The sequence below is a fragment of the Pseudonaja textilis genome, chromosome 2 (genome assembly GCF_049901715.1).
Source record: "Pseudonaja textilis isolate UNSWEBS1 chromosome 2, rPseTex1.2, whole genome shotgun sequence".
Lineage (NCBI taxonomy): Eukaryota > Metazoa > Chordata > Lepidosauria > Squamata > Elapidae > Pseudonaja > Pseudonaja textilis.
In genome coordinates this window covers 74,866,816-74,892,436 of record NC_141991.1, presented here as the reverse complement: position 1 = coordinate 74,892,436, position 25,621 = coordinate 74,866,816, and the positions used below count along the sequence as shown (strand labels likewise).

Here is a 25,621-nt window from a genome sequence, read left to right as displayed (position 1 = left end):
TATAACATTTAAAATTTTGGACTAAAAGAAGGGAAACCCAGGTTTTATCCCGCTCTCTGCCACAAAAGCAAAGCAGGCGAATTCAGCTGTCCTTCCCTCCCCCAGGTCAATCATTTCCATAGGTTTCTTAGTAGAGGAGAAAAGAGGAAAAAGCACTGTGTATTCTGTGTTATACTTCTGGTTAAAAGGCAGGCTGGATGTCTAATAAATGTATGTATTTATTTCTTAAATCTGTGTGCTACCAGACTCCCAACAATCCTGAGCAACTCATAAGTAAAAATGCTTTTTAAAAGATACAATAAAGAAAAAGATGGCAGAAATTGGACAGGAACAGGAAAAGAAGAAAACCTTAGACATACAGTCCATAGTATGGATTATGGAGGGGGCTTCACTCATCCCTGCTAAAGGAAGGCTTGGGAGAGGAATTCTTTAACTCCTCTACATCTTTACTATAAATAAAATATTCAGCCTCTTGACATGATTTTCTCAACAATGGCTGTTCATTTTTGAGAGACATGAGAGACTTTATAGCCAATATGCCTAAAAAATTGATTTTTGCCCCTCTCCATCTCTGGAAATCAAAATTGAGAGTTAAGATTGTCCTATATATGTGTTGCAATATAAGATTAACATCTTTAATACTGTCTGTTATTGGCTTTTCCGTAACAATTGTTTCTTCCCCAGTGACTGAGGAAGGGGGACATATTTGTCATCTAGCTTTCAGAGTCATGAACATTGATAATTAATTAAAATACAGGTAGTCCTCAACTTACAACCCTTTGTTAAGTGACAGATGGATCTATTTACTCCTACTGTGCACATTGTTGGCTCTGTGATAGCTCAACTCCTAAACTACCCATGTAAAATATATTGGTGTACTAAAGCACATTAATATCAGTTTACCAGACCTGCAACTTTTTATGTCCTTATAAAATTACAAATTTACCATTTACATGTAAATAAAATCAATGAGGAGATTTAAAATTGGTCTTAACATTAAATAGACTGCATTATTAAACATGCTTAAATATGTTCTGGCTTGTGCTCTGAGCTAGAGCCTGAGGGAGTTCATGTCCTAATTTGGGAAGAACTAAGTGGGGATAGAAAGATCATGAGTTTAAAAGATTGTAAGTTACATTATTTACATTTAAAGTATGGAATACATGCCTTAAACCTTCTCTTTCACTGCAAACTGCCTTTTTGGATTGCTTTTTAAAATTGATTAATTTCTGTTTTTTAAAAAAATATTTTTTAAAAATGGAAATTTTGATTCAGTTGTAAAATGAATGCCAATTAAATTTAGGGGAAGAGAGATAGAAAGAAAGAGAAATAGAAAGAAAGAATAAGAAGTGCAAGCAAGGAAAAAGAAAAGAAAAAAAAAAGAAACTAAGATAAAGAAAAAAAGAAATATTTCAAGAAGTGATTCTGATTTTTACCATAACAAATACAAACGAATTTAAGCATTCTTCACCCCCATAAGATTACAAACAAATATCCTTTTTCCCATAACCCATTCATTATCTATATGCGAATCTATAAATGATCAACATTTCCATCCTAATGTCAGCAAAAAGTTGATAAGAATTACCAGAGCTTTATAGAAACATGCTTTGTTTTAACCTTGATCAAACCAACCAACTATATATTCCTTCTCTTTACTTCTAACAAGTTTAATTCATTCAGATGTTTTAATAGAAAAAATGGATCCATTTCCAAAATAGAGGACAATTTATAAGTTTAACTTTTTCTCAGTTCATTCCATCACTTTAGCATTATTTTCTTCTTGAAAATGTGGTAGCAATATGTGTAGCTATAAAGGTTAAAAATAAAGAAAATGGGATTATACACACATAGGTAAGAGTCATTATGTTGATAGATGAAGTTAAAACCCAATACCCATAACTTGATAATTCAGAAAAATCACATTCAATCGAAGAACTGCAATTAATACAGTTTGTTAAAAACAATATGACAGAAGAAATTGTGATCTCAGATTGGTTGAGATGTGTCACATGGTACACAGGTGAGTGAGACATCATGTAGCTACATAAAATGATAATATAGATGAGCTCTATAACTTGTTCACTTGATTTCAGTACAGTTTTCAAGATTTAGGCTTTACCATTATATGATATCCAAGTTTGCACACTTAGCCTAGTAAAAATTGATTCAACAGAAGAATCATTTCATATCACATGTAATTTTCCATCCCATAAAAAGGATATAGCTTTGGCAGCACATATACTAAAATTGGAACAATACAGAGAAGATTAGAATGGCCCCTGTGCAAGGATGACTTGCAAATTCATGAAGCGGTCCATTGAAAAAAAAGATATAGTAGCAACTATCCATGACCAATCAAAATTAGAATATACGACAAACTGTAATCTAAGATGTATAAACCTGCATAAAAGCTTCTCCGTTGCTGACATTTTAAGCTAGTATTTAAAGCCATTGAATCTGAAGAACAATAAGTAATTGCTTTTCACTAAATAGCAAAAATAGAAGCAGATGAAAACAAATTTTCCTATTGTGGAGTCCATTGAGAAATCTCAAGGCATGTTTACTTTGCTGTTTCTGTTTAACCTACATTTTGGCAGATGTGGGATTGTATTGTGCAATAATCCTTTTTATATGGAAAGAGTTGATGGAAGATTATTTGTGATTCATTTAAAAAAAACAAGTTTTAGAAATCAGCCATAAATCCCCTTTTGCCTGAGACAAATGAAAGGCCGAGAAATAACACCACATTTAATCTTGAGTCTCCTCAAGTTCTGTGCAATTATTTTGACAGTTAATTCAATGTATTTAACATCAGCTTCCAACCCAAGTAGTTCAAAGGAAATCTTGTTCTGAGCCTCTACACAAAAGAAGGCTGCTAGGCTGCTTCACTGTTTTTGTTGTTGGGGGAGGGAAATATCTATGCACAGGGTGAGAGAAAATGGATTTTATGAGCAGTGCAGGTAGACTGATGCTCAGGGACAAAGGACTCGAACATCGCCAGCCTTTTCTCTCCTTGCTTTGAGGTTGATAAAAATCCTTGCTTGCAGATCAACTTTGGGCAAGAGCTAAAGGTTATGCTCATGCTGATTCCTGACCTTTCAAATCTGCTGCGAAAGACAAAGGATACAGTGCACTTGGTGGTATTTTCCGCTAAGTGGATGACCTCTGTTTATCACCTATGAAAGAAGGGCTACCATAGCAGTTCTGCCTAATGCCAAACTGAAAAGGTCTCATACATAGATGAGGGAAAGTCCCATTTTTCATTATCAGACTTGCAATTTCTCTCTTTTAAATAAATTCTTTCCCTTGGGCTTTTTTTCAGGATGGGAAATTTGGGCAGCTAGGGTGACGGGTTGCTGTTTGATCATGTTGTTGCAAGAGGGTCTTTTAAAGCCAAATTAACTTTATGGAATGTTTGAAATTAACACCGTGCAAAATCATTCTTTTGCATATTTCCCCCAGGATGCTTTCATTCAATTGGATGAAACAAATTGGATTTTCCATTCCCTTTCAAGGGCAAAGATAATTTAAGAGGGGTTTCTCAGGAATTATCATTATTTTGTTTCTTTATTGAATAAACAACTTATGGGTGGCCACATTGATTTTGTCAATGCCAATGGCATTCAGATGGTGTTCCAGTTGTTTTGGGATTGCACTCAAGCCATCTTTTACTATTTGCTTTCTTTGGCCAGTAGGTCTATTATTATGATTGATTGCACAGTCAGCCAGGACCTGGGATAGGCAGATGTTGCAGTTTGATGGTGTTAAAGGTATCATCACAGGATGTAACACTACCTTTTGCAATTGACTGGTTGTGATTTTGTCAATGCTAATGGTGTTTGAGAGGTGTTACAATGTTTTGGGATTGCAGATATTACAGTGCAACATTGTTCGGTCATGCCATTGTTTATAGTCAGTCTGTGCAATCTTCTTGCAGCAGTCCACTATTTTTTCAGCTTTTTTGCCAATGTAGCATTTGTTGCTTTTTTTTATTGCTGTCCTCTCAATTCTGGCTCTGTATAAATTTGTTCTTAAAGTTTGGTTTGGGGCAGTGGTGGGATTCAAATAGTTTTACCACCGGTTCGGTGGGCGTGGCTTTGTGGGCGTGGCTTGGTGGACATGCTTTGCCTAAGCCAGCACACAACTTTCCCCACACCAGCTGAGACCTGCGGCGCCAATCAGCTGAGAGGATAAAGAAGAGAAAAGTGCAGGGACAGGTGGGAGGGCCAATCCTGTGCTTTTCTCTTCTTTTTCCTCTCAGCTGATTGTCAGAGGATTTTTTTTCCTCCTCTCAGCTGATCGTAGGCTTTTCTTTTTTTTACTACCAATTCGGCCGAACTGGTAGCATACCACCACTAGTTTTGGGTAGCCAGAATTAGGCTTTCTGTCTCTTTCTTTCCTATTCTTAACCATTGCCAGATCTTCTGGTTATTTCCTTTGCTTTCTGCTTTTTATATAGTGGCCATGCTATACTTTGGCTTGCCCTGTCTCTTTTCTAGTCTTCATTGGGTATTTTTGTAGGCCAGTTTGATCTCTCCAGTACTCAGTAAACCTTCCTCCTATACTAATCTCAGATCATCTTCTTCACTGTCTTTCAGATGTTCTTCCAATGCCCTTTTTTCTTCATCTATGTACTTGGAACATTCCACAATCATCCTTGATAAGCAGAGTCTATCAACATCACTGCATGGATAAAGGGCATGATTTATTAAAAATCTGTAGAGATTCTCAGTCATCCAAGTCATGATTGTCCAAAGGTGCTTTTTCAGGAGGCAACTAGACTTTCTTGCTCTTTGAAGACGTTTCGCTTCTCATCCAAGAAGCTTCTTCAGCTCTGGCAAGATAGTAGGGAATCCATTAATGGCCTTGATGGTTTTTTTCCTCCACTTATTTTGGACTTTAAGATTTTCTTCACACATGCTATATTAACTTCTAACTTTCTTCTTGTCTTCAGTATGCTCTTTGCCTATTAACAGTCCTTTGCTTTGCTCATCTTATCTTATATTTCTGTTTAATACTTCCAAAGCCAAGATAAAAAGTAGAGGTGACAAGAGATCTCCCTGTTGTGTCCCCTTCTGTATCTCACATTATTCAGCTAAGTCACCATTAACAATAATATGTGCCTTCTGGGATATATAAATTGACTCGATCCCTTGCTAAAAGTTATCTCCTAAATTCATATTTTCCACAATTTTAAACATAAAATCCCAATTCAAATTATCAAAAGCTTTCTCTGCATCCAAAAAGATCTATGCAACTTGTTTTTCATTGTGATGTTGAAAATATTTCATTATGTCTGATATAGTCCTCACATTGCCCCTTACTTGCCTTCTAGTAAAAGTCCGTATTGATCACCATGAATAAAGTTCTGTAAAAAAAGAAAGTCTCTTGACCAATATTGTTGTAAAATTTTTATAGTCATTTATTTGACAATGAAATTAGTCCATAATGCTTATTAGAAGAATTTTTTGGGGTCAGTACCAAATAAAAGTCAGACTTTAGAAGAAATAATAAGTAATAAGGGGAAAGGAAAAATATTATATAGACATCCAAATGTTTCAATGGTCAGTGTTTGTGTGCCATTATCATAAAATCATGCATTTGGGGAATATTTTTCATCTTGTTACATCCAATCTCCTGCTGTGTGCAGAAATACAAATTAAAACTGCCTTCACAGATGGATGTCCAAACTCTGCTTGATCATCTCCAGTTAAGAGAATGTTTCTACCTCCCTAGCTAATTGTTTCTCCAATTGTTAAGTTGCCTTTACTCTTTGTTTTTTTCCTAACATTGAATCATGGTATTCCTTCTGGTGACAAGTGCGTTGTTCCTTGTTCTTCCTTCTGTGGTCTTTCTTCTTTATGACATCTCTTCAGGAAAAGAGTTATTATCTTTTCCTACCTCTTCCCTTCTTCAAGTCTTTTCATAAATCCCCAGATTATCTGCATTGTCCTTCATTGCACTAGGAGAGAGCAAAGCTTTACCTTGAGCTCTTGCAAAATATTGGGCAGCAAAATCATTTATCCCACCCAGACCTGCCATTCTTCTTCTTTATGTCTGCCAGCACTTCAGAGGATATAGTGGGACGAGGAATTGGCACCGGCTGACATTCTTTCTCTTTGGGGATTTCATAATGGCTGATTCAAAGATACCAAAGCTAGCTGTTTCCTGATCTCCCTTGTCAAATGTAGACTGGTTTGATTAAAAGCTCAATTAAATTGTTCTCTTATATTTGCATAGATTCTCACTCGTAAACACTGATCTGTCATTTCATTATAGATTTTTTTTTACAATGCGGTTTAATTATTGTTTTCAATTCATTTGCAGACAATGTTAATGTAATTTGGAAGTGCTCATGAAGCCTCTGATGAAATGAAAAGCTCTGCTGCTCTGTTTTGTCTTGCAGAAAATGCCAGACCGTTCTGTGTCTAAGCTAAGTGACATTGGGAATAAAATTGTGAAAGATTATTGGCTGACACCCACAAATTCTCAGTTCTAAATGGAAAGAAGAGATTCTTTGTAATTATCTCTTTGTTAATATAGTAAGGCTGAGTTTAGCAGACAACATAAAAATCCTAAAAGCAAGGACAGTAAAAGAAGACTTTGACAATCTATAACTGTAGAAAATATTTAAAAGGCCACCACCTTTTAAAATGTTCTCTCATTGCTTGGCTAACTTCAGTAAAGTTGGCAGATGAACAATTTTATAGGATTTGCATCGCTGCTTCTGTGGAAACTGATGTCTCTCCATACAAATTATAACTCTGTCTTTTGTTGCAATACACAATGAGATTTATATATGTAAGTATAGAATTATTCTGCTTATACTTTTATGATCTTTCTAAATTATTTTGAACTTTTAAAATCTACTTTGTGGATTTTTCCTATTCTTTATAACCCTTTTTGCTCATTACTCCATATTACAAAGTTAGTCTTGACCACATATTTGACATCTGGCCATAGATATCTATGCCACTGATGGAACCCCCCTTTTTTTTGTGAGTAATGCATGCAGTGTTTTTTTATATACCTTTAGTCATGGAAGGGAAAAAAAATTTCCTGCATGGAGTGATCTAAGTGCTCTTATGTCTGCTTCAGCAGCAAGATCTATAACTGAACTAGTCTTACACCAAAGGATTAAAATTAGCTCCATGCAGAAAACTTCTCCAACATTTCTTTTAACAGTTGTTATTCAATCTGAAGAAAAATAATTGGCTTTTAAATTTCTCTTCAAAGATAAGAGAATTTCAGAGTCATGTTCTTGTGATTCTTTGGCCACACAAAACAACTGATTGTCACTCCAGAAACATCTCTCTGGCTTCCCACTCTTCATTGGAATCCTAAGGGAACTCCTCCTATGGGGCTTTATCAGATTTGGAAGGGTTAAGTGATGGAATAATATTGAATCGAAAATAGAACAGTAGCACCAGGTCCACATCCTTGACCATATTTGACAATAACATAAACTCAGAAACATCACCAAAAGTTCTCAAGCACTTTGAGAAGACAGAAAAAGCAGAAGTTTGTTTCTTATAATTGCAGGACAGATATTGGCAGAGCATGTGTTGAAATAGAAAATAGAAAAAAATGTTCCATGGGAGTCCTCTATTCTAGTACTTATAATGGTTAGGGATGGGATATTCTTAAGCTCTATTTTATTTTATTATTTTTCACATTTCTGAATTGCCCATCTCTTTTCGCAGAGAAACTATAGCAATAGTACCAAGACTTATATACTGCTTCATAGTGCTTTACATCCCTTTCTAAGTGGTTTACAGAGTCAGCATATTGCCGTCAACAATCTGGGTCCTCATTTTACTGACCTCAGAAGGATGGAAGGCTAAGTCCCATCAGGATTGGACCTTAGGCTGTAGGCAGAGTTAGCCTGCAATACTTCATTCCAACCACTGTGCCACCAAGGCAACTAGTATAGATTTGTGCTTTTTTTTAAAAAAAAATTGACCCTGTGTAATCTACATCAGGACATAGGTAGCGCTCCGCTAAAGTCCAGCAATCTTGTTCTCACAGTGGCCAAATTGAAATTGAAAACAAAGCCCACTGGTCTCTCCACAGTTGGCCTTCAGAGGCAGTCACACTGCCATCAAAGCTTATAGCCATTGATCCCCATGACTTCCATGAGTTTGTCCGATTTCTTTAGAAGCCAGCTAAGCTGGTAGCTACCATCGTATCTCATGGTAGCAAATTCCAAAGTTTAATGTATATAGTTCAATAGATCCAAAAAACATAAATGCACTTTAATCTGCACAGAAATTAGCACACCATTGTGATATACGCATCAAGATTATATCTCAACTCTGCTTTGCTCCAAGCACAGTGGTGGCAAACCTTTTTCAGCTTCCGTACTGATAATTGCGCTCGTGCATGTGTACTCATGCTTGTGTGCCAGCACCCAGAAGGCAATGCTTGCTGGGGGCCCCCACGCCCCCTGTGCCTGCGCATGTGATCCCCTCGCAGCACATCTGTGCATGCATGTACGATTCCCCTTGCCACACACTGTCATCTGTGCATCCACATGCAAATCCCCTTTCTACATGCCATGCGTCTCTGCACATGCACCCGCAACCCTCTGGCCTGTGCTGCACATCTCTGCGCATGCACATTTGTCTCCTGCATGCACCCCCCCACATGCACGCCACATCCCTGCCAATCAGCTGTTGGGCGGCAGCACACACACATGTGCAGTGGGGCTCTTCCGGGCGAGCTCTTGCGTGCCGGGGGAAATGGCTCTGCGTGCCACTTCCGGCACGCATGGCATAGGTTCGCCATTATGGTCCTAGCACAATTTATGCTTTCACAGTACTTCAGATGCTTGTTTGCTTGTTTACTTATCAAATTATATAGTGGACCAACTCACCCAAGGTGACTCTATCTTTGATGGGCCCATATTTGGAGCAGATTTTGAAAGGAATTCCACTACTGCAGCTTCTTGACTGAATTAAGAACCAGAATTTAATCCATCATTTAGGAATTAATGGGGAATGCTTGCAATTGCCAATTGTACATGCCAGGAACTACTAATGGAATATGCTTGCTTCAGCAACTTGTTGGCATTAGATTGTCAGAACAATTATTTTCTTCTGTATTCCCTCCTTTTCTTAATGATAGTTTGGGCAAGAAACCAACCCCAAACTGTCAGTCACATTATGAAAAAGTACAGACTGCAGAGAAAGGCTGTAACTATTCCGACTTTCACTGGAAGCTGAATTTTTCAAATAAGAGGTGGGAACTATTTGCTTTTGGAACACTGAGCCTATGTACTAGGCATAATTATTCCACCCAAGATCTTTATGGCTTCTACCTGAATGATGTTCCAAATAGCATTGCAAATATGGCCATTCTCCCAGGTCTTGTGGCAGAGTGATAGGTGAGCCCCTGTAACAGTTTGCTTGGTATAATTTTGTCTATTGTTGCATATACATGGCATGGAATATATATAAAAGCATGGTTTGTTTTGTTATTGATAATGTGAAATTTGAGAGGATTAATAAAGGATACAAGAGACCTGAGTGGTTCTGAATGTTAGATGGGCCATTTGTTGGAAACACTAAATACATCTTCAGAAAAAGTTGGAAAAGGGACACAGAGACAAAGGATGTGGAAGCTGCTCCAGGCAAAATGAAAAGAAAAGTCCACTGAAGTTCAGGGAGTTACCCTGATGTGAAACATGAAAAGGAAGGTCTGTGAGTGAGGGAAAAAGTAAGATATTGAAACTGAATGCTACAAAAAATTAGAATGACAAAAAGAGGATGAAATGGCATGGCATACACAAAGAGCAAGGTGCTGCTAAAGCGTGTAGTCAATGAGAGCAAGAAATGGTTATCATTTAAAAGAGGCAGGAAAACAATGTGTGTTTTAATAGAAATAAATGGGTTTTTTTTAAGTGGGAAAAGAGTGCTAAACAAGGAGCCTCCAGAAAAATGAATGGAAATTAAAATAAAAGTTATGAAATGTTTTGAAATTAAATTGAAGAAAAGGAATGCTAGAAGGAAGAGTTTAATGTCTGTATGGGATGAGTAGTAATACGCTAAAGAGGGCAATTGGGATGAATGCCCTAAATAGATAACTCATCCAAGAAAAAAAAGAAATGAAAAGGAACTCACAAATGTTAATAAAACTATAGAAAAATGCTAAGGCTGTACAAGTAGGTAGAATAATTGCAGAAATGTTAAAATATGGAAGCATTTGTTTAATGCTTGCATGAAAACTGACAATTAGAATAGAAAGATGCTGTTGTTCTTCTTTCATACACAGTTAAAAATAGCAAAAAGTGAATGCAAAAGCTCCAGGGCAGCAGTGGGATTCTACCAGTTCGCACCTATTTGGTAGAACTGGCTGTTAACATTCTAAGCAGTTGTTAGAAGAAATTACTGCCCAAATCCTGTAAGGAAGGCAGGAAGGAAACATTCTGTTGTTGCTTACAGAAACTGCCTCTCCATTAACCCTTATTACATTCTTGGCGAGACTAGACTTCCTGTCTCAGGAATGTCTCTGGAGGTTTCTTTTTCCCTCCTTTGCTGGTACTTTGTTTGTGTGGAGTGACCATTCAAAGTTACAATGGCACTGAAAAAAGTGACTTATGACCATTTTTCACACTTATGACTGTTGCAGCAGTCATGAGAGGCCAGGCAAGAAGATGTGTGTCTTGATGTGAGTGATACTGAGTTGGCCACGCCCACCAACTAAGCCATGCCCACAGAACCAGTGTTAAAAATTTTGAATCCCACCCCTGCTCCAGGGAGATTAGCTTGCATCAGCAAAAGGTGTGGAGTTATGCCAGGGAAGGAGAAGGCTGACAATTTTTTCTCATGGTTGCCTCCCATAATCTTTTAATCAGAACTCCACCAAACACCTTCCCAGGGAAAAAGTTTCAAGACAGAGGTTTGTTCTTGAACACATTGGAGGAGAAAATCCTTAATGTGGAAAAACTTGTTGTACTTTGTTGATCTAAAGAAAGCTCGTGTTTGATTTATAAAAAGCTTTGTGTGAATATAGAAGGAAATGTGATAAAAGTAATTTATGAATGTGATAAAAGTGGTTTATGATGGAAGTAAAGCATGTGTGAGAATAAATTGAACCATTCAACATTGAATAAGAAAATAATGTGTGATGTCCTAGGGTTGCTAATGTATTTATGAATTGATATAAAATAATGATTGTTATGATGTTAGTGATGTGTTTGCTGGGGTATCTTTTGTTATGCAGATAAATTTTAGATAGGTTGGATACATGAGGAAAATGGAACTGAAAATTAATGATGAAGAAAATGAAATAAACCATTGCAGATTACTCATAAATGCCAAAACGGGGTTGAACCAAGAAGGTGGATCTGGGCATTTTTCTGGAATGTACTAAAGATGAGGAAAACAAATGGAGAAAGTGTATGCAATATTGGCAGAAAGATGACACATATCAAGTGGTCTGCTGTGAAGAATGAATGCTTGTCAAAAGAAGTGAAAATTGCTCTGTGTAAAAGCGTGCTTCTACCCACTTTGTGACATGGAACTGAGAGTGAGTATGTCAAGAAAAGTGTAAAAAGGAGCTGAATGCAGTGGAAATGGGGCACTCAAGAATCATGTTTGATTAAAACAAAGAGAGGATCCAGAATGTGTGCATGATGAAAAGCTCTCAATTCAATTCAATTCAATTCAATAGCTAGCCACTATCTTGATTTTTCTGACACCCACCTGCATGTTGCTGGATGGAAAAAGGATACAGGGGTTGAGAGAAAGGGGAAGACTGAAAAATCCATGGTAGGCTGCAATTAATGAGATCCTCCAAAAGTGAGAGATAGGAAGTTTAAAGAACAAAAAACAATGCATAAAAAATGTACTGATGTGGCAGAAGCAATGGTGGTTTGTAAGTTTTGAAAGGATCCGAGAGATGCAGTGAATGATGTTGATATAAATTAGATTTAGCTCCAATTTCTATTTCTCTTCTTAGCTTCCATTTGTTTTGTTCCCTGCCTTTTTTCCTGCAGTATTTCCACAGTATTATTTTAATTTTGTACGCAGCCCACAATCCATTGCAAGAAAGCTTCTTCTTCTTAACCAGCCATCCTCTTTTCCACCACCCCAAATCATCTATAAGGACACATTTGATTTGCCTTTCCTAATTTTGCCTCTCCCAAGGTTATTGTTCCATACTAGCAGGCTTGTAGGCCTGCATTCCTATTGGTCTGGAAAAGCCGGGCCGTGATTGGACAAAACTAAGCGTTCTGATTGGTTCTTATTCGGCTGCCGCGATTGGGTAAAACCAAGCGCGGCAAGCTCAAATGCATGTCATAGGCTGCCTAGCTGCAGCCAGCTCTATAAAAGGAGTTGCCTCGCCTGGGAGTCTTGTCTCAGTATCTGGTTTCCTAATAAAGAGCTGTTGTCACTATTTCGAGTCTTGTCTCTCCTTGGGACCCACTGCCCAGACTTAACAGTTATCTCTCTTAATTTCCTGGATACTCCCCCACCACTCCACCCCCAATTACTCAGTGCCTGATTTTAAGGGTGAGTTTAGGCAGTTGTCAACACCCACTCCTTCTGAGTCCTTATCCCAGTCAACATTAAGAAGAGTGGTTTTCATCAGCTGGTGATATTGACTGGGAGGGGGAGGAGGAAAAAATTGAGGGAATTCCCTAATTCTTTCCCTTAACATACCCCCCTCCAAAGAAAAATAACATCATTTGATGACATCATGAACCATGGCAGGACAGGAGGCAGAACCAGTGGTGGGATTCAATTTTTTTTACTACCAGTTCTATGGGCGTGGCTTGGTGAGCGTGGCAGGGGAAGGATACTGTAAAATCTCCAGTCAGAGGTGGTATTTGCCGGTTCTCTGAACTACTCAAAATTTCTGCTACTGGTTCTCGAGAACTGGTCAGAACCTGCTGAATACCACCTCTGGGCAGAACATGTAGTTTTCAGCTGGTTCCAAGATCAACCTTGGAGAAGATTCTGTGGAAAATAAAAAGGCTGAAGAACTGTAGAATAAGCTTTAATTTTCTAATGTGGTGAAGAAGCTTTCTGTTGCTAGCTGGTAGTTATTTTGGAATGGCTGAGCCCTCTCCCATCTGAGCCATTTTATGAGAGGCCTCATTGTCTAGAATTTGTAATTCTATTTTAGGGGGGTTAGGGTTGGTCTATATAGTAGATAAAGATATCCAGATATGGAATTAGATTTGTGCCAGCTGAGGAAAAAATGTCTGTACATCATAAGCAGATCCAAAGAAGCATAAAATCAGACTCTCAAGTATTTCTTTTGCAAAGAAAAGAAAAAGATGTTTCTGATCTCAATATCTCCTGCTTCTTTATGCATTTCTCCTGTTTCATTATGCATTCTTGTTTTTAAAATAGATGCAATAGTCCTATATCGATATTATTTGGTTAACCTATCCCTTTAAGGCAGTTTCAAATTGTATTCTATGAGAGAACTCAGCTATTCACTTGAGCTGAGCAGGAAAGTTGAGTTAATGGGCTCTGTCGGTGTTCAGTGGTTCCCTCTGATGGGAATTTTGCCTCAGGTGCCAGTCTGAATTAATATGAACAGAAATGGCTTAAATAGGTGATTACCCATTAATCTTTAGGTCATTAAATGAGGACCATAAGTGACTGCCTTGGCTGCTGAATAGCCTGTGTCCTAAGGAGAAAAGGCTTAACAGGGATGGAATGTTTAACAGGAGTTTATAATATCAAGGAGAGAAGGAACATAACTGTTGTAGTTGAGCAATGAGAGGCTAGACCAGGGCATGGATGCAACAAGACTTTATTGAAGCAATAAAGGACTGAACATGTTAGCCTTGCCTGGAGCAGGCTCACAACAAACAGCGGCTGGCCGGACCCTGCAGCTGGCTTTTATAGCCGGCTGTCGAGGGAGGCCAGCCAATGAGGGGCAGCAAACGCCCCTGCAGCATGAACGGACCTGGGTGGGGACTTTGGTAAGTTCCAGGGACATAACACCCCTTCCCCCAGATGCGAACACGCATAGTCATTTAAATAAGCGGGCGGTCTGTGCTGGCGCCCGAGCGTCGTAATCCGGTGAGTTACCAAGTGTCTCAGTGTTCAAGGAAACCGGTAGGGTTGGTGATGGGGTGCAGCCTCGCTCTGCGGTTTGCGCTGGTACCGGTGCGGTGCTTCTGGTCGGTGATGTCGTGGCCCCGTCTGCTGGTTCAAGTGGAGGACCCATCGGGCAGTCCCGGTCTACTGCCTGCTCCCTTGGTCCGGGTGGTGGTGGCGAAGGAATCCTGGCATGGTCTTCGATGAGCGTTTGGTGTGGCACCTGGGGGTCGACCTGCGTCCACGATCCGGCACTGGCGAAGGTACCCTGTCGCTTCCTTAGCTGGTCCAGGTGTCTCCTCCAGATGCGGCCGTCTTCCAGCTGGACGCGGTACAACCTGGGACCAGTGATGGCTACTATCACTCCTGGAATCCAAAGCGGGTCTCCGGCATAATTCCTTGCAAAGACATGTTCCTGCAAGACAAAATCTCTGACCCCCGTCATTGAAGCGAGAGGGGTGTCAGGGCAATAGTGAGGGTGGAGCCTATCCAATACAGTTCTTAGGCGTCTACCCATCAGAAGTTCAGCTGGGGATTTGTTGGTGACCATGCAAGGGGTTGAGTGTTGGCTTAGCAAGAAGCGGGAGAGTCTGTGATGCCAATCTTCCTTGCTGAATCTAGCTAATGCTTCTTTTGTGGATCTAACGGCTCTCTCTGCCAGTCCGTTGCTGGCAGGATGAAAGGGGGCCGTGAAGATGTGTCGGATGCCAAGATTGGTGGCGAAACGACTAAATTCTGTTGAGGCAAACTGGGGGCCATTATCCGAAACTAAGGTATCAGGTAGCCCGTGTGTTACGAATAGGCGGGTCAGAGCCTTGGTAACCGCTTGCGTGGTGGTCGTGGATAGTTGGGCCACATCGATCCACTTAGAGTATGAATCTACGACCACCAAGAAGGTTTTGCCGTGTATAGGACCCGCTAAGTTAATGTGTAGCCTTGACCAAGGCGCGTTGGCGCTCTCCCACTTTGTGGGGGTGGTGACTGGAGGGGATGGTCTGGATTCCTGACAGGGTTGGCATGAGCTTACCCACTTGACGATGTCGTCGTCCAGGCCAGGCCACCAGACGTAACTCCGAGCCAACGCCTTCATCCGGACGATGCCCGGGTGGCCCTCGTGTAGTGCCTCTAAGACTGGTGTGCGAAGTGAGGCCGGAATGACAACCCGGGTGCCCCACAACAGGCAGCCCTGTAAGCTAGATAGTTCCTGTTGACGGGTCTTAAAAGGTGTGAATTCGGCTGCGAGGTTAGAGCCCGGCCACCCCCTCCTCACCCAGTCCAGTACCTGGGCGATAGTTTTGTCCGTCTTGGATTTGGTGGAGATGTCGAGGGCGGTGACAGGGAGGTCAAGCTCGGTGACATCGAAGATGGCATGGACTGGGGCCGGGTCTTCAGCTGGAGCTGGCAGGGGGCAGCGTCTGAGGGCGTCTGCGTGGCTTAATGTTTTTCCTGGGCGGTGGATGAGCTTGTATGAATAGGCCGCCAGGAACAAGGTCCACCTCGTCATTCTGGGAGACAACACTTGTGGAGTCTGCTTGTCTCCAGATAGGAGACCCAGGAGAGGCTTGTGATCCGTGATTAGTTCGAAGTTGTGGCCAAAAAGGAATTCATGAAATTTCTTAACAGCGGCCACTGCGGCTAAAGCCTCCTTGTCGATTTGACTATAGTTACGCTCTGTTGCTGAGAGCGTTCTGGAAAAGAAAGCGATTGGTGCCTCGGAGCCGTTGGGTAGTCTATGGCTTAGTACGGCTCCAATCCCAAAAGGGGATGCATCTGCGGCCAGTACCAATGGGAGGTGTGGGTCAAATTGAATAAGGACCGCGTCTGATGTGAGCAGTGATTTGACTGCGCGAAAAGCGGTGTCTTCCTTGTGTCCCCAGTGCCAAGGTGATTTTTTATCTAAGAGCCTGTGTAAAGGCTCTGCTACTGATGCTTTGTGAGGTAGAAATGATGCATAAAAGTTCAATAATCCCAAAAAGGCTTGCAGCTCGGCTTTAGTGGTTGGCGTGGGTGCCTCATGAATTGCCTTGACCTTGGATTCTAGGGGGTGAATGCCTGAGGCGTCAATTCTATAGCCCAGAAAGTCCACCTGTTTAGTGGCAATGGCACATTTCTCCCGTTTTAATTTGAGGCCATGCTGTCTGAACCTGTCTAACACTGCTCTGACTCTCTGGAAGAGCTGGGGCCTGTCCCTGGCCGAGACCAATATGTCGTCGAAGTAGGGCACTACGCCAGGGAGGCCCTGAAGTATGCGCTCCATGAGGGATTGGAAAATGCCCGGGGCCACACTTACACCAAACTGGAGACGCCTGCACCGGAAGGCACCCCTGTGGGTCACAATGGTCTGCAGTTCGGCTGTTTGGTTGTCAATAGGGAACTGTTGATACGCTTGTGACATGTCCAATTTGGCAAAAATGTTGCCAGGCTCAAATGTATGCAATAAATGTTGAATGACCGGGACTGGGTATGCGCTAACTTGTAGAAAGCGGTTAATTGTTGTTTTGTAATCCGAACAAATTCTCAGGCTGCCATCTTTTTTAAGGGGTGTGACAATTGGCGTCTCCCATTTGGCGAAGTCTGTCGGCTCAATGACCCCTTGCTTTAATAATTTATCCAGCTCTGCATCCAGTTTAGGCCGAATGGCGAATGGGACTCTACGAGGTTTCAGCCGTACTGGGACCGCTTGGGGGTCAACCGTAAATGAGATGGGGGTACCATTATAACACCCTAACTCATCGCTGAATACGTCTGAGTAGTCAGTGAATAAGGAGTCAGTGTCAGAAGCTGAGACAGCATGGACTCCTGTTAACCCTAGGCCGAGGTAGGGGAACCAATCAAGCCCCAAGAGACTAGGGAGGTTGCCGTTAACTACCACTAGAGGCAGGTGGCCTTTGAAAGCTTTAAAATTAACAAGGAACTTGCCTTTGCCGAGTACTGGAATGTCCTTTCCCTGATAATCCCTCAAGGTGATCTGGCACTTCTGGAGCTGGTTGCTGGATAGTCTGGGCTGGATTTTCTTGAGAGTGCTCCAAGAGATGATTGAGAGCGCTGACCCCGTGTCAACCTCCATACGACAAGGTTTACCTTCTAATAAAATGGAGAGTGTTATTTTACTAATAGAGTGACAGGTGTGGTTAGCATGGTAGCAAGTGTGACAATTTAGTACTTGCCTTTGGGGCCCAGAATGGGAAAAGGGAGGAACCTTTTGTGCTGAGTTGTGCCCGGCCAGGCAGACTCTGGCGATGTGGCCTTTTTTGTGGCAATTGTTGCAGATGGCACCCTTGAATTTGCACGAAGCTCTCGAGTGAGGTCCGCCACAGGATAGGCACAGGGTGATGTGTTTGGATGCGCTGATGCTTTCTTGCCTGGTTCCTGCCTGTGGTTGTTTGGCATGAGCGAGATGGTGGATGTCTGTTTGATCGTTGGGATCATCTTCGTTGACTACCTCTTCTGAATGAATGGTGGCACAGCTTTGTTTGGGAACGGGACCTTGAATTTCGGTGGCTGACTGTGTTGCCAGTTCTGCTGCCAAGGCTTCCTCGACGGCCTGGGAGAGGTTGAGGTCCTTCCTGGCGAGTAGTCGCCTTTGGAGGTGAAGGTCTTTGACCCCGCAGACGAGCTGGTCGAGGAGCATGTCATCTAAATAGTTCCCGAACCCGCAGTGAAGGGCTGCAGTCCTCAAGGCGGCCATATACTGGTTGACGGTTTCCTTTTCCGCTTGCTTCCTCATCCGGAAGGTGAAACGCCTCGCGATTTGTGAGGGTCTGGGGGAGTAATGATTGGTGAGGATCTCTAGCAATTCTGCCCAGGGGACATTCTTTAACTCACGTGGTGCAACGAGTGCTGTGGCGGTATCAAAAACGATGGCTCCGCAATAACTGAGGAAGAATGACTTTTTTTCTGTGCTCCCCAGCATCAGCCAGACCAATGGCATCGATATAGTGATTAAAACGATTTTTGTCTGACTCCCACTTTTCTTCATCCGGCTTGAATGGTGGGAAAGCTGGGTTGGAGTTCATGATGAGGACTTCTGCTGGTTAGGCTGCTGTGAAATCTCTCTGGAACAACAAAATGGCACTTTGTGCTCTTGTTAGGTTAGTGATTACAGCTCTGGAGAGGCTCCACAGAACCTCTCTGCTCTCTCTCTCTGGGCTAACAACGTGGTTAGGCTGCAATGGCTGTTGGCAGCGCTTTGAATTTCGCGCTCCTGGGGAGCGTAGGCGGTAATGGCTAGCCGCCTCTGATAGCGCTTTAAAATTCATGCCTGCGTAGGCGTCAGTGACTCGGAATAACAGCACCGCGCTGTATTCCGGCAAGAAATTCAAACGATAGCCGTTTGAATTTCGCGCTCTTTTGTGTTGAGCGGCTGCGGCTCGCAGCGCTCCACTTTCCCCTGTAGCTTGCTAACCAAGCGGCTACAGACGCTTATTACTTTCGCTCTTGCTGACCGAGCTCTCCGGCGGCGCGGCTGCGGTTCAGCGATTTTAGTGATTTCAGCTGTTGCGGGTTGCCTCTGGTAGCCATCCCATCCTCGTCGCCAGTGTTGTAGTTGAGCAATGAGAGGCTAGACCAGGGCATGGATGCAACAAGACTTTATTGAAGCAATAAAGGACTGAACGTGTTAGCCTTGCCTGGAGCAGGCTCACAACGAACAGCGGCTGGCCGGACCCTGCAGCTGGCTTTTATAGCCGGCTGTCGAGGGAGGCCAGCCAATGAGGGGCAGCAAACGCCCCCGCAGCATGAACGGACCTGGGTGGGGACTTTGGTAAGTTCCAGGGACATAACAATAACAGAGTCAGTCTTGTGCACCAGAATTCAGAAGAATGGATTTGGATGAGTTCAGAATAAGACAGATTAGAGATAGATGGAAATCTTGGGAAAAGATGGGAAATATTGCAAACAAGATACTAAAGATGCTATCTCAAACAAGACTTGCTAGGAGGAAAAAATGTGAGATATGTAAAGAGACTAGTATGGATTAAAACCGTGGGAAAAGAAACATGTTTAAGAAATAGGGGGGTCCTATAACCAAAGAAGGATAGAAGGAAGTTGTCAGAATTATTTTCCCTACAATCTAAAAATAGGGTTAGCAGAGAAATGTCCAAAGCAACTACAGCAACAAAAATTGTTTTTGTGTATACATCATGGTCAAAAGGCAAAGGAAAGAGGCTGTAGGTCCATGGTGTGAGAAGAAGGCTGATTGATAGCAACTGCTGATGAGAAGACCAAAGTGTTTTAATTCACAAGTTAGGGCTGTCTTCTTTCTGGAAGGGAAAGGAAGTTGTATCTGGCCAGCCTTATGCCACTTGTGCAAGTGCCATTTGTACAAAAATAAAGTTGCAAGTGAAGAGAGTAAAAGAAGCACATAGCCAATTTAGAGCAAGCCAGGCCTCCAGGAACCTTTGAATAACATTTTAAGATACCAAAGAAGTATCACAAAAATGTTCTCTGAGAAAACCAGGAGGGCTCCAGAAGTCTGGCATATTGTTGTTATTTTTGGAAAAGGAAGGAGGAGGACCTGGCAAATTATAGCTTTATCTCTGTATTGGATAATATCCCTGAGCAGCGTATTAAACAGAATATGTGTGACTGCTTGGATGGGAATGCAACAATTAACTAGTATCAGCATGGGTTTTCACAAACAAATCATCCAGATTAACTTTATCTGCTTGTTTGACAAAAGTTCCTAGCTTAGCAGAACAGTGTATGGATATAGCATAGCTTCATCTCAGTAAAGCTTTCAACAAGGTGTCTCATGAGCTTCTGCTTAATATGCAAATGTGGACCTGATGACAGAAGTATAAGATGGATTCATAGCCAGATAAATGACTGTATCTAGGGAGTGTTCACAAATTCATAAAGACTGAAGGAATGGAAGATGGAGGAGGCCATGTTTGGCAATAATAAATGCAAAAGAAAGCTAAATAATCATTGCTTAAAAACAGAACACACGTGATGCAGCTGCTAAAAAAAATCAATTGCTTTTTTGGGCTGCATTAATAGCAATAGAGACCCCAAATTATGGGAAGTAATTGTTCCACTCTATTCTGCCTTTGGAGGACACATTCTGTCTGGTTCGGGAGCCTGCTGTGCAAAAAGGACATTAACAAACTAGCATGAGTTCAAAATGGGGGTGGGGGTGGAAAATCCTTAAGAAACAATTAAAGGAACTGGGTATGTTTAGCTTGCAGAAGAGAAGAGTGAAAGGAAAGTCTCCAGATATCAATAGATGAAGGAGTAGATTTGTCTTCAGTCATCCCAGAGGGGAGAAGAAGGATGAATGGGTCGAAACTACAGGGAAGCAGATTAGATTTTAGGAAGAATCTCCTGAGGATAAGGATTGTCAATGAATGAAAAAAAATGCTTCATGAAATGGTTAGTTCCCTTCACTGGAAGGAGGCTGGGTAGTCATCTGTTGAAAAGGTTGAGAGGTTTCTGCACTTAGAACAGGAGCTATAAAATATATCTCCATTTCTATGACTGTAAGTATCTGCCCCCAGGGATTATTATAATAAGTCTAGTTTAGTATTTAGGACCATATTATGTACTCTGTTTCAACCCTATAACTTAAGAAAGAACAAAAGCCAATTTTAAAGAAAAAAATAGTATGATGTTTTGGCAGAAGAAGGCTAAGACCAGATTTTATTTGTTTTCAAGTGCAGGATGCTAAATAATTATAAGGAGGCAAATTCTAAGGGAAAGTTAAGAGGAAGAAAAAAAAACCCTTTATTTTAATGACTATTATTAGAGGATATAATAATACCCTTACTAGAATGAAGGTATTTTTGATCATGGAACCAATTCCTCAGAAAGGCTTCCCATCTGCCTCAGATGCTTTACTTTGATTTCCTGTGCTAAGTAACAGTTCAATTTTATGATTACAGCGTCCATTTCTGTTTCTTGGGATTCCTAGAACCATGAATACCAAAGTGAATTGTGCAGAAGATAGAAAAGCCTTTTATCCACAAAGCAAAATGTAAATGTGGAGTGGCACACATTTATATATCATCTATCTGTTAAATTTATATACCATCCACTTAACTGTTTGGGATGATTCTGTTGGTTCCCCTTCCATGTCTTCTTACACAAGTGGGAGTCCTGAGCTAATGTGAGAAAAATAGAGTTTCCAATAAAGTATCTTAAGTACAGAAAAAAAGAGACAGTTCTGTACATATTTCTACAGTAGATGAGACTTCTTAACTTGTAAGCTTTTTGTAACTTGTAAGTTTAATATCAAGTCAAAGAGTGGCTTATCAATCATGCCCCGACATATATTTGTTAATCATGGTTTATTAATTTTAAAAAACTGTTTAGTTGGCACCACACAACATCCCATGAAGAAAACAAATTTGGTTTGGGTGTGATATATAAATACAGTCACTAATTGGGCTTGCCTCACAATTATAGTTATAATTGTGGAATATGATACTCTCACTGTTAAGTTTGAGCAATGAGAGGCTGAACCAGAGCATGAGTGCAACAGTACTTTATTTTACAAATAAAGGGCTGACCGTGCTTGCCAAGCCTGGAACTGGCTCGCAGCAAACAGCAGGCCTGCTTTTATAGCTGGCTGCTGGGGAGAACTGACCAATGGGAATGGGGGAATAACGCCCACACAAAGTGAGTGGACCTGAGTGAGAACTCCTTGAGTCCTCAGGACATAACACCCCTTCCCCCAGATGCGAACACGCATAGTCCTTGAGGTAGATGGGGGTTTGTGTTGGCGCCCGGAGCGGCGCAACTCAGGAACATTGTCTGACTGCTCGGTATCAGTCTGTGACGGTTGAGCTGGCATAGTGTCGCCAACACTCTCTCTGGACTGGGCATCCTCGGAAACCACCGGGTTGGTTTCTGGAGTCAAGCTCTTGTGGGTTGGATCCGGTTGATCAACTCTCTGGGCGCTGTTGTCCGAGTTTGGGCTGACCGGAACGACCGCTGGCGCAGACTGGTTACTGGGTGCGGTGTGGCTGTGTGGCGGATGGGACGGTTCCCTTCGATTGGAGACTCTGGATTCTTGTTTGCGAGGTTGCTGAGGCGCCTTCTGAGTTGGTCTATGTGTCTCCTCCAGACGCGACCATCCTCCAGCCTGACTCTATATGATCTCGGCCCGGTGACGGCGATGACCTCGCCCGAATCCAAAGTGGGTCCCCAGCGAAATTCCTTGCGAATATCGGCTCCTGTAACATAAAATGTCTAACCCCCAAGTGGAAGCGAGGGGAGAGTCAGGGCAGTATTGTGGGTGCAGTCTATCTAATACAGTCCTCAGGCGCCGGCCCATCAGAAGTTCCGCTGGGGACTTATTGGTGACTGCACAGGGGTTGAGTGCTGGCTCATCAGGAACCGTGAGAGTTTGTGGTGCCAGTCATCTCTGCCAAACCTAGCGAGGGCCTCTTTGGTGGTCCTGACGGCCCTTTCAGCCAACCCATTACTCGCAGGGTGAAATGGGGCTGTGAAAATGTGGCGAATGCCTAGGTTGGCTGCAAAACGGCTGAATTCTACTGATGCGAACTGTGGGCCATTATCGGAGACCAAGGAGTCGGGTAGTCCATGGGTAACGAACAGGCGCGTTAACACGTTGGTGATTGCTAGTGTGGTGGTCGTGGATAGCTGCGCCACGTCTATCCACTTGGAATAAGCGTCCACGACCACTAGGAACATCTTTCCATGCACGGGCCGGCCAGATCGATATGGATTCTAGACCAAGGGCGCTGGCGCTCTCCCATCTGGTAGGGGTGGCGATGGGGGAGCAGGACGGGATTCCTGGCAAATGCTGCAGGAACTTACCCAATTGACAATGTCCTCGTCTAGACCCGGCCACCACACGTAGCTGCGTGCCAACGCCTTCATTCTCACAATGCCGGGGTGTCCCTCGTGCAACGCCTCCAGGACTCGGGTGCGAGCGAGGTCGGAATGATCACTCGAGTGCCCCACAGTAGACAACCCTGCAAACTGGACAGCTCCTGCATGCGAGTCTTAAAGGGTGCGAATTTGTTATCAACATTGCCTCCCGGCCACCCCCTCCTCACCCAGTCGAGCACCTGGGCGAGTGTTTGGTCTGCCTTGGTTTTGGCGGCGATGTCAAGGGCAGTGATGGGCAGGTCCAACTGGGTGATTTCAAAATGGCATTGACAGGAGCTGGGTCTTCAGCCGGAGCGGGTAAGGGGCAGCGACTGAGTGCGTCAGCGTGGGATAGAGTTTTGCCCGGGCGGTGGATAAGTTTGTATGAGTAGGCCGCTAGAAAAAGCGTCCACCTTGTCATCCGAGGAGAGGACTTGCGGTGTCTGTTTGTCGCCGCCAGTAGGCCCAGGAGGGGCTTATGGTCGGTGACCAGTTCAAGAAGTGGCCAAAAGGAATTCGTGAAACTTTTTCACGGCTGCAACAGCTGCTAGGGCTTCCTTGTCTATTTGGCTGTAATTTCGCTCCGTGGCCGAGAGCGTCCTGGAGAAAAAGGCGATGGGGCCTTGGCGCCATTGGCGAGTCAGTGACTAAGGACCGCCCCAATTCCAAAAGGGGATGTGTCTGCTGCCAGTACTAAAGGAAGGTTGGGGTCGAATTGGATGAGCACTGCCTCTGACGTAAGTAGTGATTTGACGGCGTTAAACGCCTGGTCTTCTTTGTGCCCCCAGTGCCACGGTGACTTTTTGTCTAGTAATCTGTGTAGGGGTTCGGCTACTGAGGCTTTATGGGGCAAAAAGGATGCATAAAAGTTTAGGAGTCCCAAGAAAGCTTGTAACTCCGTTTTGGAGGTCGGTGTGGGAGCTTCGTGGATCGCCCTGACTTTGGACTCCAGGGGGTGAATGCCAGAGGCGTCAATTTTATAACCCAGAAAGTCCACCTGTCTAGTGGCAATGGCGCATTTTTCTTTTTTTTAACTTGAGGCCATGCTGTCTGAACCTCTCTAACACTGCTCGCACTCTCTGGAAGAGTTGGGGTCTGTCCCTGGCCGAGACCAAGATGTCGTCAAGTAGGGTACTACACCAGGGAGGCCCTGTAAAATCCGCTCCATGAGGGATTGAAAAATACCGGGCAACACTTACGCCAAATTGGAGACGCTTGCATCGGAAGGCACCCCTGTGAGTGACGATGGTCTGAAGTTCCGCTGTTTGGTTATCAACAGGGAACTGTTGATATGCTTGAGACATGTCCAATTTAGCAAAAATACTGCCCGGTTCGAATGTGTGCAATAAGTGCTGAATGACGGGCACGGGGTAGGCGCTAACTTGTAAATATTTATTGATTGTTGTCTTGTAGTCCGAGCAAATTCTCAGGCTACCATCTTTTTGAGGGTGTGACAATGGACGTCTCCCACTTGGCGAAATCTGTTGGCTCAATGACCCCTTGTTTTAGTAGTTTATCCAATTCAGCGTCTAGTTTTGGTCGAATAGCAAATGGAACTCTACGTGGTTTTAATCTGATTGGGACTGCCTGGGGTCAACGGTGAACGAGATGGGGGTTCCATTATAACACCCCAGCTCCTCGCTGAACACATCTGCGTAGTCAGCGAATAAGGAGTCAGTGTCTGAGGTTGAGACAGCATGGACTCCTGTTAACCCTAGGCCGAGGTGGGGAAACCAATCGAGCCCCAATAAGGTGGGTAGATTGCCGTTAACTACCACTAGAGGTAGGTGGCCTTTAAAAGTTCTAAAACTGACAAAGAACTTGCCTCTGCCGATCACGGGAATGGCCTTCCCTGGTAGTCCTTCAGACCGAACTGGCATCTCTGAAGCCGGGTAGTAGATAGGCTGGGGTGGAGTCTCTTGAGGGTGTTCCACGAGATTATTGAGAGCGCTGACCCTGTGTCAACCTCCATGTGGCACGGTTTACCTTCTAGGGAAACGGAGAGAGAAATTTTACTAACAGAGTGGCAAGTACGCCTGGCAAGGCGGTGCGTGCGACAGTTTAATACTTGCCTCTGTGGTCCCGAGTGCGAGGACGGGGGTCTTTGTGCAGCGCTTTGGGCGGCTTGGCAGACTCTCGCAATGTGCCCCCTCTTATGGCAGTTGTTGCAAACGGCTCCTTTAAACTTGCAGGTGGCCCTTTGATGTGATCCCCACAGGCTAGGCACAGGGTGATGTGCTTGGGTGGACCGGTGTATTCTTGTTTGGCCCCTACCTGCGACCGTCTGTCATTGGTGAGACGATGGACATCGTTCTCATCGTTGTGGCCTTCCTCCGCTTCCACCTCTTCGAATGGACTGGGAACGCTGCTAGCTTGGCGCTTGGGCCCTGAATTTCGGTGGCTGAGTTTGTTGCTAGCTCGGCTGCTAGGGCCTCCTCTACCGCCTGCGCGAGGTTGAGGTCTTTTTTAGCTAGCAGCCGCCTCTGTAGGTTGAGATCCTTGACCCCACAAACCAATTGATCGAGGAGCATGTCCTCCAGGTATGTTCCAAACCCGCAGTGCAGGGCTGCTGTTCTGAGGGCGGCCATATATTGGTTGATGGTCTCCTTACTTGATTGCTTCCTCATTCGGAACGTGAACCTCCTGGCGATTTGTGAAGGCCTGGGAGCGTAGTGGTTTGTGAGGATCTCAAGCAACTCGGACCACAGAACGTTTTTTAATTC

General features: G+C 43.2%; 1 long non-coding RNA gene and 1 other non-coding gene across 2 annotated transcripts in view; both read left to right on the top strand.

The window, feature by feature from the left end:
* The first annotated feature begins 2,224 nt into the window (after window positions 1-2,224).
* LOC113433877 (U6 spliceosomal RNA) lies at window positions 2,225-2,327 on the top strand. Its single transcript, XR_003373726.1, has one exon. It is a non-coding gene; the product is annotated as a U6 spliceosomal RNA (small nuclear RNA).
* An 8,537-nt stretch (window positions 2,328-10,864) lies between these two features.
* Window positions 10,865-25,621, top strand: part of LOC148126917 (uncharacterized) — a 40,763-nt gene continuing 26,006 nt past the window's right edge. Inside the window, exon 1 of the long non-coding RNA XR_015741713.1 lies at window positions 10,865-10,902. This is a non-coding gene — a long non-coding RNA (uncharacterized LOC148126917). The remainder of the gene's footprint in view (window positions 10,903-25,621) is intronic.